General features: G+C 35.8%; 1 protein-coding gene and 1 pseudogene across 6 annotated transcripts in view; both read left to right on the top strand.

Moving 5' to 3' along the window:
* NOL4 (nucleolar protein 4) overlaps positions 1 to 17,266 on the top strand; it is a 417,003-nt gene that overhangs the window by 37,821 nt on the left and 361,916 nt on the right. The gene's annotated exons all lie outside the window — the stretch shown is intronic.
* Positions 14,410 to 14,467, top strand: LOC137777074 (U6atac minor spliceosomal RNA; annotated as a pseudogene).

The following is a 17,266-nucleotide window of genomic DNA, read 5'->3' as shown; positions in this document are numbered from 1 at the left end:
ATATTTATTTTGCAAATGAAGAATAGAAATAAAGTAAATATTTTGAACTTGGTTTAAAGGGTTTTAACCTTATTCTTTTCAGATTTATTTATTTCTAAACTAAAATAACATTAATTTAAAATATACTGAATGGCATATGATCTTGTAATATTTTATTAGATATAGGGGAAAAAGTTGAAATGTATATCTTTACATTTGCTTTATCATTAACTTTACTGTAATCAACTTTATCATTAATAGAAACTGTTTGGTTTTGCTCACGGTGTGTTAACTTGTTCTAGAATAGTGTCCAGTATATAGTAAATAATAGATCTTTGCTGTATGAATTAACTTTGAATGTTAGATTGCCATTACTGAAGGTTTTGGGAGGTCCTGGATAGGAGTTAACATATTGGAAGTATAGCTCATTTTCCCTTTAATCTCTCTCAGTCTATGCAAACAAAGCACCAAGAGTAGTACATTAAGGTCATGTACCTTGGACCTACAAATCTATTTCATTACAAGAAAGAATATCATCTGTGAACAAATAATATACACATAAATATTTGCAAATATAGAAAATTACTACAATTCTAGCAATGACTAACTCTGGCCTTATATCTTAGACACCTGGGAGACTGCATTCATCCTCCTAATTAACTAAGACAATCCTTTTTAATTTTTTTTTTATTCTTCACTAAAATCCTAGATTTTATTCATTAATTATTTTAAGGCATTATGTTACACTCAGTGGACGACAAAAAGATAAATAACTTTGGCTACCCTTAAGAAGTCCATAATTAAAATGGAGATATAATATGTACAAAAATAGTTACAATACTCAACATCATCTGTTATTAAGGAATTGCCAATGAGAGCAATAATGAGATACTACTATACACTCCTAGAATGGAATAAATCCAAAACACTGACAGCACCAAATACCCACAAGTATATGGAGCAACAGAAACTCTCATTCATTGTTGGTGGGAATGCAAAACAATACAGCCACGTTGGAAGACAGTTTGGCAATTTCTTACAAAACCAAACATTCTCTTACCCTTCAACCCATCAATTGTAAACTTTGGTATTTACCCAAATTAGTTGAAAATTTATGTCCACACAAAAACCTGCACATGGATGTTTATAGCAGTTTATACATAATTCCCAGACTTGGAAGCCATCCAGCTATACTTCAGCAGGTGAATGGTAAATAAACTGTTGTACGCCCTGACAATGGAATATTATTCACCTCTATAGAGAAATGAGCTGTCAAGCTATGAAATGACCTGGAGGAACCTTAAATGCACAATCCTAAGTGAAAGAAGCCAAACTGAAAAAGCTACATAATGTATGATTCCAGCAACATTCTGGAAAATGCAAAATTATGGAGACAGTAAATGATGAGTGGTTTCTACAGGTTATAGAGGAGGGAGGGATGAATAGGTGGAGCACAGAAGATTCTTAGGGCATTGAAACTATTTTGTATTACACTATAATGATAAGTATATGTCACTATACATTTGTCTAAACCCATAGAGTGTACAACATCAAGAGTGAACCCTGATGTGAACTATGAACCCTGGGTGACAAAGTAGTTTCATCGATTGTAGCAAATGTCCCACTCTGGTGGGCGATGTTGGTAGTGGGTGAAGCTGTGCACGTGTGGGGTCAGGGAGTATATGGGAAATCTCTGTATCTTCCACGCAATTTTGCTGTGAACCTAAAACTGTTTTAAACTATAAAGTACTTTAAAAAATCTGTATTACAAAGTATGCAGTTTAGAAGCAAAATCCACGTGCTTTGGGGATTTATAGAAGATAATTTTTTCCTGGTTAAGGAAAATTTTTCTGAAAAATGTTACCATGATGTATAGATAATATTTTATTAAGGGTAAGAGTTCAATAATGCTCGCAGAGAGGAATGGCAAGGGCAAAAACTCTGGCAGTTGTAGTACTAGCAAATGGCACATATAGTTGACCCTTAACAATGCGGGGATTTGGGGCACTTGACCCCATGCAGTTGAAAATCTTTGACTCCCCCAGAACTTAACTACTAGTAGCCTACTGTTGACTGGAGGTCTTACTGATAAAATAAGCAGTTGGTTAAGGCATATTTTGTGTGTTATATGTATTGTATACTGTATTCTTACAATAAAGTAAGCTAGAGAAAAGAAAATGTTAAAATCATAAGGAAGAGAAAATACAGTTACAGTACTGTATCATATTTATCCATAACCTAGGTTTATTTCCTCTGTTTATAAGATGAATCATCTATCAGTACCTACATCAGTATTATCCACAAGATACAAAACACTAGATGTTATACATATTACTAACAATAGACATCAAAAATGAAAAGATAATGTGAAAAAGAAATTGATATTTATTTACAGATATAATGATTCATGCATTGGTAATGAAGGGGCAGCACTATGATTGTTTTATGGTAGCCTAGTGTAATACATATGATTGCTTCACAGTAACCTATCCTGTACACTAATGAATGAATCATTATCAATTTTTATGGCATACAATGTTTCAGTCATATTCATAATACAGTATTTGAAACATCATTACATTTAAAAAAATCCATTACCTGTGAAGATAGGCTGATATGAAGTTTCTCCAATTACAAGAGAGAAGCATACCATACAGTAATGTAATTCTTTGAAAGCAAAGTTATGAAACAGAAAACTAACACATTATTAACTTTATATTAAATGTCACTCACGCTATGTTTATGTAAGGATAAGCTATCTGCTTCAATAAAAGTTTTGCATACTATGTTGTACATGTACATTTTTGCATATTGAAAAATTCCACCTGTAAGTGGACCCACACAGTTCAAACCCGTGTTCAAGGGTCAACTGTAGTTTCATTGGACTGAAAAGTAGAGAACACTTAGTGGAATAATGAAAGCTAAGATTTGAAAGACTTGTATAATTTTAAAGTTAGCTAGAATGTTTGTTTGATATACTCATTTTTCATTCTATAGAGAAAGAAGGAGGCTTAGAAGAGAATGTGTAATCCTACACATTACTAACTGTGTTATCCTAGGATAACACAATTAGTAATGGATAAGTTTGTTCACTTAAATTCCTAATCCAAATTTTTGTTATTTTATGCCTTGGCAACTATAGAAGATCCTTGAATGTTAAAATAAGGAGTTTAGACTTTATTCAACTGGCTGTGTTTTTTGTTGTTGTTTTTGTTTTGTTATGTTAGAGAGTGGCAAAATAGAACATGATCTTAAGATCTATATGGTGGAAGTGAGCAGAATGGATTATGGACGAAGTGGAAAGACTCAAACATGAAAAATGGTCATTTTGATAGAGCAGACCTGAGTTACGGTAGTTGCGGTAGAACTGGAAAGAGGCTTGGCATGAATTTGGGTATCAATTAGGTATCAATAGTCATTGTGCCATAACAATCTTGAAACCCTGATTGTGTAGAAGGGGCAGGACATGGATGCTGCGGTTGAACTATCAACTATTTTATTATGCAGCTTTGGATTGTATTAGCTCTTCAAATAAGTCCATATTACAGTTGTAATTTAAACGTAACTATAAATAAAATAAACATGTTTTAAAAGGATAATAAGGCTTTAATATTGACAGTAGATATGAGAGAAAGAGGAAATAAAAAGCTGAGAAGGTGAGCCTGGATTACTAATGCAATAATGTGACAAGTGGCAGGGGGAAATGTGAGGCGCTTTTTATGTTATGTAGTACATAACGATGAGTTTGTTTTGGAAATATTAAACTTGATGATTTTTACCACATAAGTGGAAATTTTCCAGCAGGGAAGTAGCGATAAGGGTTAGAAATTCAGAGAGGCCAAACTGGATTGAAAAGTCACGCTTACAAAAGTTGTCTCCTTGGAGTCAAAATGATGTTAAGGCAAAGGAAGGGAAAGGACAAAATTTGAAATATACACGTTTAAGGACTGTGACCTTTTATTAGGCATATATTAGTTCTCTGCTGGTCTAGGTGTGTGGTAGTCAAAGGAATGGGTGAAAATCTTTGCCTTCAGGTAGCTAACAGATGAGTGTTTCTCAAAGCAAAATCTTTGACCTACTTTACGACCTGGCTGAGTATCAAATGGTCCACAGGAAGTTTAGCTGTGCCAGAGGGGAAAAAGGATGAAACATTGCTTGAAATAGCTTTAATAAATATGAAATGCAGGATTAATTATGATATCATCATCAGATTACTTTCTCAATACATTCTCAATTACATTCTCCGTAATGGTTCATGACTATTATATCTTTGGTTGCTCAGGTACTATGAGGGAAATATTGCTCACTTGGTCTTCGCTAACATTCGGTTAGCAAGGAGAAGGTCAGGTGCTTTCATGCTATTGTTTATATTTGTGAAATTTGCATATTATTTTATTGAGTTATATCCCGAATTCACAAAAGTGGACCAGGGAAATAAGATGATTTGTCAAAGTATGAGACTAATGTAACTCACAGTAAAGTAAACAGAAGAGAGAATAAGTGGATTTACACGTGTATTATTTCCACCAAGCAGCCCCAAAAGAAGAGTTACATAGAAAATATGATGATGAACATCTGAAAATTGGATTTTGACTGTGTATCTCTTACCCTCTTTCCCTGGCACATTGGAAATAATGGAACTATCAAACAATGCTTGACATCATGAAAGTTTTCGCTTAAATTTCCAAAAAAGAAAGCATAGCAATCTCTTTGTAAAGCAGTCAAAACTGTCTTTCAGGGAAAGAGTAAAATAACACTTTTCATAATAAAATGGATCAGTTTTTGTCATGAAAGGCCAAAAAGATTCTAAAAGTAAAGTGACATTTTTCAGAGCTGAAGATATCTTTGCCAAAACAAACATGCTTATTTCTGATAATGTTGTAAAGCTAGTTATAAGCCTATTTAACACAAAGGGGAAAATACTTTCTTTGATCAAAGGACTGCTGGTTGTCACATCATATTAGGCATACAGTGTAAAGTAAAAATTGCTATCATGTATATGTTCTAGATAGATAGATGATATTATAGGTCTTTTGAGGTAGAATAAGAGGAGCTCATGACAATTACCTTTATCTCCTTAGTGAAGAAGGAGATTGGGCCATGATTTGAGTGGCTTGATGATCTTAGGAAGGTAAATTGTATTTAAAGGTTATTCAAGAATTGATAGGTGCAGACTATAAACCTACACCAAAAAGTTAAAGAAAATGTAAAACTACTTGGGGGTATTGTGGGGAACTTCACGGGAAACAAGAAATTATCATGGAGCACAAAGGAAGATAATAGAGCTGGGCCTCATTGGAGCAAGAAAGCTTGTTTTTCTTCCCCTTTGTGGGATTGCCTGGTGGCTTGGAAATGCTTCCCACTGCATGACTATTCCATTCTGCTCTCTAAAGATTACCTTTTTTAGAAAGTAAGACTTTGCTAGTTATCTTCTGTGTCTTCAGTTTGCACATGGCACCGTGTTGGCTGCCTCAGTCTTTTGTTTCAAGTTCAATTTCTTGGGAAGAGGGACTTTGGTCCAGTTAGGGGCAGTTATGTGGTAAGGGTTTAGAGGACATCCTTTGCAGATTATCAGTGGTTCTCTGTGAATCGGAGGTGAGCAATCAGACATCTCTAATATAGACAAAAGATGAAAATGATAAAGGTGAGTGTCTGTGAGGACCACCTGAAATTCTTTTTCATAAAGGATGCTGTAAGGTGTGATTTAATAACTTTCTAGAGTAAATATAAGACCCCAAAGCCAAGAGAGAAAATTTGGGGACTGTTGGAAGGCTGCTAGCATTTCTGCATGTCTTGTGAGTAGAGGCACTGACTGCCTTTGTTTGGAACTGTCTTCAAAGGATATTTGTAGAGTGAACAGGCTTGGACAAAAAAGATAATGTCTCCCCTTGGGGAAAAGGGTGGGTTTGCTGACTGTTCAGTATAATAAAGATGGTATCTTCCTCCAGGGCGAGTTCTAGGCTGACTTACTACCCATTATAAAAGATTCGGGTTCCCTAAGCTCGAGATTTCTTTCCTGTATGTATCCCACTATGTGTGCAGGTGACAACTGACCTTTTTCTTGTTGCTCTGTGAGTATTGTAACTTGGGGAACTGATGCAAGTGTTGATATTCTGGCTACTACTATTCCTATAATGGCCAGTGGCCCTTTGTCACTAATGCAGGAGTCTTGTGTCTTCTGCCACCATCCATGAAACCGTGGCAGGCTGAATTAGCTTGCAAGTAGGGGAAAATCTCAGATCCTTCACAGTTCTTGACAGAATTATCCAGATTTTAAGATAGACATTGTGTTTTAATGGTTGCCTATGGGGGCCTAGGGTAAGGAGGCAAGTGAAACTGAAAAGGGGACTGATAATTAGAAAGATAGGAGAGTGTGAGGTAACCGAAAGTCTTAACTAGGGACAAAATAGAGAGTGAGTGTAGTGAGAGAGTGGGTGACAGGAGAGTAAGAAAATTTTGAACCCCTAATCTGGGGTACTGTATAGACTTCACAGAAGTTTCTACTTACTACCTTTGAATACTAACTTCTGGTTTCTCCAATTTCAATTTCACCAATTTATTGCTTATATGTCCTCTTCACTTCTTGATTTATATAAACACTTGATTTCTAGTGGTTTATTTGTGTAAGTTATTTGACAGTGAACAGTGTGATTGCTCCCAGATATCCCATATGTAACCCATATGCCAACTAGAGATTCCCTTCTCCTAAGAGATTGGTCTGAGCCTCCCTCCATTATGAAATTTGAAAAGTCAAATGCTCTCCCACAAATTTCTGTGAATTAATGAGGGGATTTTTATTTCCATGTCACCTTTGGATCTGAATCCCTGTCTCCTCAGATTTCTTGCTATTTATTCTGTCCCTAGTGGCTCTTCCTTTATCATCAGACTGATGTCACTCAAACGTGGAACTCAGTCCCTTCCTTGAGTGGCACCTGCCCCACTCCATGTTCTCCGTCTTTGTTGTAGAGTTTACTATTATTTGGGGGAAGTGTCATAGTAATTCAAGCAATTCTTAAGTGTCAGTTATCCTCTTATAAGTGCCCTTCGATTCCTCTTTTGGTTACTTGCCCATCTTCTATCTTTTTTATTGACACATTTTTCTTAGAAACATAATTATAATGTGCTATTATATATAATATTTATGTATATACTGTATATACTTAATATATAATTTGTATATTATAACACTGTCGTGGTAACAATAATAGTAACAATGTAAATTATTTTCTTATTCATAACAATTCAGCACTTACTCAAATTAGCTCTGAATTTCTCTTTGCAATTAGAAGAGCTCAGTTGAAGCTTTAAATTCCTTGGCAGGGCTAATATGTTCAACGTTTAGACAAAAATTACTTTTCTCTCCAGGCCTAGTATGTATATATAAGCTTATGTGCTTGTATATGAATTGAGATAGAGTTCCTTTGCGTGATTACAATTATTTAATACTTTTCATCTTTTACCAATTGCTTATTTTGTTTTTCTTCTAAGATATTATTTATTCATTTTGATTTGTATATTTAACTCACATAGAATAACATTCTCTTTATGACATGCAGTTCTTTGGGTTTTGACAAAGGCATAGAGTTATGTAACCGCCACCACAACCATAAAATAGAATGGTTCCATTACACCTGAAACGCCCTCATTCTTTCCCTTTTTAAACAACTCCTGTCCCCACCCCCTACACCTGGCAACCACTGGTCCATTCCCTGTCCCTGTAGTTTTGCCTTTTACATGATATCATATGAGTGGCATCACACGACATGTAGACTTTTGGCTCTGGTTCTTTCATTTAGCGAAATGAAATTGAAACTTATCCATGGTGTGTGAATCAATACTTTGTTCCTTGAAATCTCTGAGTACTATTCCTTTGAGTGAATATACCATAATTTATCCATTTACTTTACTGAAGGACATCTGAGTGGTTTCCACTTTGGGTGATTATGAATAGAGTTGCTGTAAACATTTGCATACAGGTTTTGGTGTGAATATGTTTTTATCTCTTGGATAAGTATCTAGGAATGGGAATGCAATGTTATATGATAGATGTGTGTTTACTTTTATAAGGCATTGACAAACTGTTTTCCAAAGTGACAGTACCATTTGCATTCCTGCTAGCAAAGTATAGAGTGCCACTTGCTCCACTCCTAACTAATACTTGATGTTGTCAGGATTTTTTTTTTGCTATTCTAATAGCTATATAGTAGTATCTCATTGTAGTTTTACTTTCCTTTGTCCTAATGAGTAGTGGTATTGAGCATCTTTTCCTATGTTTCCTTGCATCCACATATATTCTTTGATGAAGTGTTTGTTTAGTTCATTACTCATTTATTTCTTTTTTCTTTTTTAATTTTTTAACATCTTTATTGGAGTATAATTGCTTTACACTTGTGTGTTAGTTGCTGCTTTATAACAAAGTGAATCAGCTATACATATACATATATCCCTAAATCCTCTCCCTCTTGCGTCTCCCTCCCACCCTCCCTATCCCACCCCTCTAGGTGGACACAAAGCACCGAGCTCATCTCCCTGTGCTATGTGGCTGCTTCCCACTAGCTATCTATTTTACGTTTGGTAGTGTGTATAAGTCCATGCCAGTCTCTCACTTCGTCCCAGCTTACACTTCCCCCTCCCCGTGTCCTCAAGTCCATTCTCTACGTCTGCGTCTTTATTCCTGTCCTGCCCCTAGGTTCTTCAGACCTTTTTTTTTTTTTTTTTAGATTGCATATATATGCGTTAGCATATGGTATTTGTTTTTCTCTTTCTGACTTATTTCATTCTGTATGACAGTCTCTAGGTCCATCCACCTCGCTACAAATAACTCAGTTTCGTTTCTTTTTATGGCTGAATAATATTCCATTGTATATATGTGGCACATCTTCTTTATCCATTCATCTGTCGATGGACACTTAGGTTGCTCATTACTCATTTATTAATTTGGGATATTTGTTTGCTTATTATTGAGTTTTTGAGAGTTGATTGTATATCCTAGATCCAAGTATTTTGTCAAAAATGTGATTTGCAAATATTTTCTCCCAGTCTGTGTCTTGTCTTTACACATTTTAAACCGTATCTTTTACAGAACAGGTATTTTCTATTTTGGCATATCTAATTTATCAGTTTTCCTTCCATGGATCATATTTTGGTATCATGCTGAAGGACTCTGCTTAAACTAAGGTTGAACAGATATGCTCTTTTTTAAGACTTACTCTCTACCTCCATACATGCATAGCCTCCCACATTATCAGTATCACGCCCCAGTTTGGTCCTTAAAAAAATGTTTACCAGGGATGAACCTACATTGACACCTCATAATCGCCCAAGGTCCATAATTTAACTTAGGAGTTGTACATTCTGTGGGTTTGGGCAAACGTATAGTGACAAATATCCATCATTATAATATCATGCAGAGTATTTCCACTGCTCTATTCATCTCTCTCCCCCAACCCCTGACATCCACTGATCTTTTTATTGTGTACATAGTTTTGCCTTTTCCAGAAAGTCATATGGTTGGAATCATACAGTATGTAGCCTTTTCAGATTGGCTTCTTTCACTTAGTAATATGCATTTAAACTCCCTAACCCCTGCTGATGTCTTTTCATGGCTTGATAGCTCATTCCTTTTTAGTGCTGAATGTATTTCATTGTCTGGTGTACCACAGTTTATTTATTCATTCACCTACTGAAGGACAGCTTGCTTTGTTCCAAGTTTTGGCAATTATGGACAAATCTACTATTAACATCCATGCACAGTGTTTTTGTGGGGGCATAATTTTTCACTCCTATGGGTACACATCAAGGAGTACTACTGCTGGATCATAGGTAAGGGTACGTTTAGTTTTGTAAGAAAAAGCCAAACTGTCTTCCAAGATGGCTGTACCATTTTGCATTCCTATAAGCAATGAATGAGGGTTTCTGTTGTTCCATATCCTTGCCAGCATTTGATGTTGTCAGTGTTCTGATCTTGGCCATTCTAATAGGTGTAGAATTGTATCTCATTGTTTCAGTTTGTATTTCCCTGATGACATACAATGCGGAACATCTTTTCATATGCTTGTTTGCCATCAGTATATCTTCTTAGGTGAGGTGTCTGTTAAGGTATTGGCTCATGATTTAATCGAGTTGTTGGTTTTCTTATTGTTGAGTTTTAAGAGTTCTTTGTATATTTTGGATAATAGTCCTGTATCAGATGTGTCTTTTGCAAATCTTTTCTCTCAGTCTGTGGCTTATCTTATAATTCTCTTGATATTTTCTTTTGCAGAGCAGAAGTTTTAAATTTTAATCTAGCCCAGTTTATAAATTATTTCCTTCATGGATTGTGCCAATGGTGGTGTATCTAAAAAGGCATCATCATACCAGAAGCCATCTAGGTTTTCTCCTATGTTTTTCTTCTAGGAATTTGATAGCTTTGCATTTTACATTTAGATCTGTGATCCATTTTGAATTAATTTTTGTGAAGAGTGTATGATCTGTGTCTAGATTCATCATGTGAAAGTCCAATTGTTCCAGCACCATTTGTTAAAAAGACTGTCTGCTCTCCATTGTGGTACTTTTGCCCTTTTGCCAAAGATCAGTTAGGTATATTTATGGGGATGTATTTCTGGGCTCTATATTATGTTCCATTGTTCTATTTGTCTATTCTTTTACCAATAGCACAATGTTTTGATTACTTCAGCTTTATAGTAAGTCTTGAAATCAGGTAGTGTCATTCCTCCAACTTTGTTTTTCTCCTTCAATGTTGTGTTGGCTCTTCTTGGTCATTTGCCTCTTCCCACAAACTTTAAAACAGTTTGTCGCTATCCATAAAATAATTTGCTGGGATTTTGACTGGATATGCCTTGAATCCATAGATCAAGTTGGGAAGAACTGACATCTTGACAATAGTGAGTCTTCCTATCCAGGAACATAGAATATCTCTCCATTTATATAGTTCTTCTTTGATTTTATTCACCAGAGTTTTGTAGTTTTCTTTGGATAGATCATGTACATATTTTGTTAGGTTTATATCTAAGTATTTTATTTTTTGGTGCTAATGTAAATGATATTGTTTTTATTTCAAATCCACTTGTTCATTGCTAGTATATGGAAAATCAGTTGACTTTTGCATATTTAGCCTTTTGTCCTGCACCCTTGTTATAACTGCTTATAAATCCCAGGAGCTTTTGTTGTTGTTGATTTTTTTAGATTTTCTACACAGATGATCATGCCATCTGTGAACAAAGACAGTTTTATGTCTTCCTTCCCAATCTGTATATCTTTCATTGCCTTTTATAGCATTAGCAAGGACTTCCGGTACAATGTTTAAAGGAGTGGTGAGGGGGGAAAATCCTTACGTTGTACTTGTTCTCAGTGGGAAAGCTTTGAGTTTCTCACCATTAAATATGACTTTAGCTATAGTTTTTTTGTAAATAGTCTTTGTTAAGTTGAGAAAGCTCCTCTCTATTCCTAGTTTACTGAAAGTTTTTACCATTAATGTGTACTGGTTTTTGTCAAAAGCTTTTTCTGCATCTATTGATATAATTACGTGATTTTTTTTTCTTTTTTTAAAAGTTTGTTGACATGATGGATTACATTAGTTGATTAACCAACCTTGCATACCTGGATCAAATTCTACCTAGTCATGGGATTCTCCTATGTTTTCTAGTAAAATATTTTATAGTTTTACATTTTACATTTATTATATGATCCATTTTGAGTTAATAAAGTATGAGGGGTGGGTTAAATTTTATGTGCTTTTCAGCTAATGGATGTCTATTGTTTTCTATCAAATTCATTTTATTAGGATTATAAGGTTAATTGAATTATTTAAAAATATGAGAAAGAGGAAGTTAAATTTAAAAAATAACCCTTAATCCCACGACCCCAAAATTGTCACTGTTAAACATTTTGGTGTGTTGCTTTCCACACTTTATTCTTTCTGCACTCAGTTTACGATAAATTGGGGAAGATATGAAACCATTCACAAATGTATTTTTTGTATTTCTATTTTACTGATATAATTTATGTACCATAAAATTCACCCTTTTAACATGAACAATTTAGTGGTTTTAAGTATATTCACCAGGCTGTGCAACCGTCACCACTACATAATTGCAGAATATATTCATCATCCTGAAAATAATTGCTCACATCCATTAGCATTCACTCTTCATTTCTCCCTCCTCCTAGCCCCTGAAAACTAATCAACTTAATTATCTCAATGGATTTGCCTATCCTGGAAATTTTATATAAATGGAATGATACAATATGTGGCCTTTATGTCAGCCTTCTTCCACTTAGTGTAATGTTTTCAGAGTTCAGCCATGTCATAGCATGAATTAGTACATCATTTCTTTTTATGTACGAGTAATATTCCATTGTATGGATATGCCAAATTTTGTTTATACATTCTTTAGTTGATTGATACTTTGAGTAGTTTCTACTTTTGGCTATCATGAATAATGCTGCTATGAACGTTTGTGTACAAATTTTTGTGTGGACATATTATTCAATTCTTTGTTTTATATCCAGGAGGGGAATTCCTGGGTCATATGGTAACTCTAACTATTTTAGGAACTGCTAAGCTGTTTTCAAAATAGCTTTACCATTTAAATTCACACAGCAACGTTTGAGGTTTCCAAATTCTCCACATGTTAACCAACACTTGCTATTTCCCATTTTTAAAAACTATAGTCATCCTAGTGGATACGGAATAGTATCATCTTGTGGTTTGCATTTATCTAAATGACTAATCATGTTGAGCATCATTTCATGTGCTTATTGACCATTTGTACAATATATCTTCTCTAGGGAAATGTCTATTCAAGTTCTTTGCCCATTTTAAAAATTGTGTTGCCTGTTTATTGTAGAACTGTAAGACTTCTTTATATATTCTGGAACTATATCCTTATCCAATATATTATGAGCAAATATTTTCTTCCACTCTGTGCTTTGGATTTTCACTTCTTTGATAGTGTTCTTTAACATGTAAAATTTTTAGTTTTGATACAGTCCAAATTATCTCTCTTTTCCTTGGTTGATTATGCTGTAGGTGTCATATTAATAAACTGTCACCTAAAGCAGGGTGATAAAGATTTGCACCTATGTTTTCTTCTAAGAATATTATAACTTTAGCTCTAACATTTAGGTTACTGATTCATTTTGAGTTACATTTTGGATATGGTATGAGAGAGGCATCCAATTCAGTCTTTTGCACGTGCATATCCAGTTGTCCTAGCACCATTTGTCAAAAACTATGCTTTGTTGAATTGTCTTGGCACCCTTGTCAAAAACCATGTGACTATGGATGTATGATTTACTTATGAGTGCTCAATTCTACTCCATTGATCTATATGTCTATCTTTATTGTAGTAGCATGCTGTCTTGATTATTGCACTTTTGTAATATGTTTTGACATCAAGAAGAGTGACTTCTCTAACTTTCTTTTTTGTAGATGGGTTTAGTTTTTCTGAGTCTTGCATCGCCAATGAATTTTAGGATCAACTTGCCAATTTCTTTTTTTTAACCTATTATTTTCTTGTTGAAGTATAGTTGATGTACAATATTATATAAGTTACAGGTGTACAATATAATGATTAACACTTTTTCAAGGTTATAATCCCTTTATAGTTATTATAAAATATTAGCTATATTCCCTGTGTTATACAATAATACATCCTTGTAGCTTATTTTATACATAATAGTTTGTACCTCTTAAAAAAAGGAGTTGGAATTTTGATATAGATTGTGTTGAATCTGTAGATTAATTGGGGGAATATTGGTATCTTACCAATATTAAGTCTTCTAATCTTGGAACTTAGGATGTCTATTTATTTTTATTTTTTAAAATCAGCTTTATGAGGTAAATTGACATATAAAATTGTAAGATATTTAGAGTGTACACTGTGGTGATTGGATATACATGGTGAGAGGATTCCTCCCATCTAGATAATTAACACATACGTCAGCTTTTTCTTTTTTGTTGGTGAAAAAATTTAAATTCTATTAGCAAATTTCAATGATATGGTACAGTGTCATCAACTGTATTCACCATGTTTTGCATTAGATCTTCAGATCTTATTCCTATTATAGCTGAAAGTTAGTACCCTTTATGTAGCCTCCCCGGCAACCACTTTTCTACTCTCTGTTTCTATGATTTTTGACTTTCTTTTTAGATTCCACATATGATACCAGGAGGTTTTTGTCTTTTTCTGTATGTCTTATTTCACTTACCATAATACTCTCAAGGTCCATCAGTGTTGTTGCAAATTGTACTATTTCCTCCTTTCTCAGGGCTGAATAGTATTCCATTATATATATATATATATATATATATATATATATATATATATATATATATATAGTATATCACATCTTCTTTATGTGTTCATCCATTGATGGACAAATGTTGTTTGCATATCTTGGCTATTGTGAATAATACAGTGAACATGGGTGTTGTATAAAAGGAGAAAAGGTTAGCAGTCCCCTTGACAAGGATGGAAGAGAGCTTGCACAGCAACAGGGATGCAGAGGGCAAAGTGGAGAGATTCCTGGACAGAGCCTTGGTGCCGACCGGCACTCACCAGCCTAAGAAGCTTGTCTGCTCACCCCCTGGGGCGGGTGGGGGCTGGGAGCTGAGGCTCTGGCTTAAGAAGTCAGATCCCAGGGAGAGGACTGGGGTTGGCTGCATGAACACAGCCTGAAGGGGGCTAATGCGCCACAGCTAGCCAGGAGGGAGTCCAGGAAAAAGTCTGGAACTGCCAAAGAGGCAAGAGACCATTGTTTCAGGGTGCACGAGGAGAGGGGATTCAGAGTACCGCCTAGATGAGCTCCAGAGACTGGTGCGAGCCGTGGCTCTCAGCGCGGATGCCAGAGACAGGCATGAAACGCTAACACTGCTGCTACAGTCACCAAGTAGCCTGTGTGCAAGCACAGGTCACTATCCACACACCCCCTCCCGGGAGCCTGTGCAGCCTGCCACTGCCAGGGTCCCATGATCCAGGGACAACTTCCCCGGGAAAACGCACGGCGCGCCTCAGGCTGGTGCAACGTCATGCTGGCCTCTGCTGCAGCAGGCTCACCCCGCATCCGCACCCCTCCTTCCACCCAGCCTGAATGAGCCAGAGCCCCCTAGTCAGCTGCTGCTTTAACCCCGTCCTGTCTGAGTGAAGAACAGATGCCCTCAGGCGACCCACACGCAGAGGCAGGGCCAAATCCAAAGCTGAACCCCAGGAGCTGTGCAAACAAAGAAGAGAAAGGGAAATTTCTCCCAGCAGCCTCAGGATCATCAGATTAAATCTCCACAATCAACTAGATGTACCCTATATCAGTGGAATACCTGAATAGACATCGAATCATCCCAAAATTGAGGCAGTGGACATTGGGAGCAACTGTAGACTTGTGGTTTGCTTTCTGCGTCTAATTTTTTTCTGGTTTTATGTTTATCTTAGTTTAGTATTTAGAGTTTATTATCATTGGTAGATTTGTTTATTGATTTGGTGGCTCTCTTCCTTTTTTTTTTAATATATATATATATATATTTTCCTTTTTCTCTTTTTGTGAGTGTGTATGTGTATGCTTCTTTGTGTGATTTTGTCTGTATAGCTTTGCTTTTACCATTTGTCCTAGGGTTCTGTTTGTCCGTGGTTTTTTTAGTTTTGTTTTGTTTTGGGTTTTTTTTGGATAGTTTTTAGCACTTGTTATCATTGGTGGATTTGTTTTTTGGTTTGGTTGCTTTCTTACTTTCTTTTTTCTTTTCTTTTCCTTTTATTAATTTTTAATTTTTTATTTTTAATATTTTTTAATTTTTTATTTTAATAACTTTATTTTATTTTTTTCTTTCTTTCTTTTTATCTCCCTTTTCTACTGAGCCGTGTGGCTCACAGGGTCTTTGTGCTCCGGCTGCTATCAGGCCTGAGCCTCTGAGATGGGAGAGCCGAGTTCAGGACGTTGGTCCACAGGAGACCTCCCGGCTTCACGTAATATCAAACAGCGAAAGCTCTCTCAGTGATCTCCATCTCAAAGTAAAACCCAACTCCACCCAATGACCAGCAAGCTACAGTGCTAGACACCCTATGCCAAACAACTAGCAAGACAGGATCACAACCTCACCCATTAGCAGAGAGGCTGCCTAAAATCATAAAGAGGTCACAGACACCCCAAAACACACCACCGGACGTGGTCCTGCCCACCAGAAAGACAAGATCCAGCCTCATCCACCAGAACACAAGCACCAGTCCCCTCCACCAGGAAGACTAAACAACCCACTGAACCAACCTTACCCACTGGGGGCAGACACCAAAACAATGGGAACTATGAACCTGCAGCCTGTGAAAAGGAGACCCCAAACACAGTAAGTTAAGCAAAATGAGAAGACAGAAAAACACACAGCAGATGAAGGAGCAAGGTAAAAACCCACCAGACCAAATAAATGAAGAGGAAATAGGCAGTCTACCTGAAAAAGAATTCAGAGGAATGATAGTAAAGATGATCCAAAATCTTTGAAATAGAATGGAGAAAATACAAGAAACGTTTAACAAGGACCTGGAGGAACTAAAGAGCAAACAAACAATGATGAACAACACAATAAATTAAATTAAAAAGTCTCTAGAAGGAATCAATAGTAGAATAACTGAGGCAGAGGAACAGATAAATGACCTGGAAGATAAAATAGTGGAAATAACTACTGCAGAGCAGAATAAAGAAAAAAGAATGAAATGATTTGAGTACAGTCCCAGAAACCTCTGGGACAACATTAAACACATCAACATTCGAATTATAGGGGTCCCAGAAGAAGAAAAGAAAAAAAAAAAAGACACCAAGAAAATATTTGAAGAGATTATAGTTGAAAACTTCCCTAATATGGGAAAGGAAATAGTCAATCAAGTCCAGGAAGTGCAGAGAGTCCCATACAGGATAAATCCATGGAGAAACATGCCAGGACACATATTAATCAAACTATCAAAAATTAAATACAAAGAAAAAATATTAAAAGCAGCAAGGAAAAAGCAACAAATAACATAAAAGGGAATCCCCATAAGGTTAACAGCTGATCTTTCAGTAGAAAGTCTGCAAGCCAAAAGGGAGTGGCACAATATATTTAAAGTGATGAAAGGGGAAAACCTACAAACGAGATTACTCTACCCAGCAAGGATCTCATTCAGATTCGATGGGGAAATTAAAACCTTTACAGGCAAGCAAAAGCTAAAAGAATTCAGCACCACCAAGCCAGCTTTCCAACAAATGCAAAAGGAACTTCTCTAGGCAGGAGATACAACAGAAGGAAAGACCTACAATAACAAACCCAAAA

This window comes from Eschrichtius robustus, chromosome 14 (genome assembly GCF_028021215.1).
Source record: "Eschrichtius robustus isolate mEscRob2 chromosome 14, mEscRob2.pri, whole genome shotgun sequence".
In the NCBI taxonomy this organism is placed as follows: Eukaryota; Metazoa; Chordata; class Mammalia; order Artiodactyla; family Eschrichtiidae; genus Eschrichtius; species Eschrichtius robustus.
The sequence above is the reverse complement of the archived record's forward strand: the minus strand, read 5'-3'. Positions and strand labels throughout refer to the sequence as shown.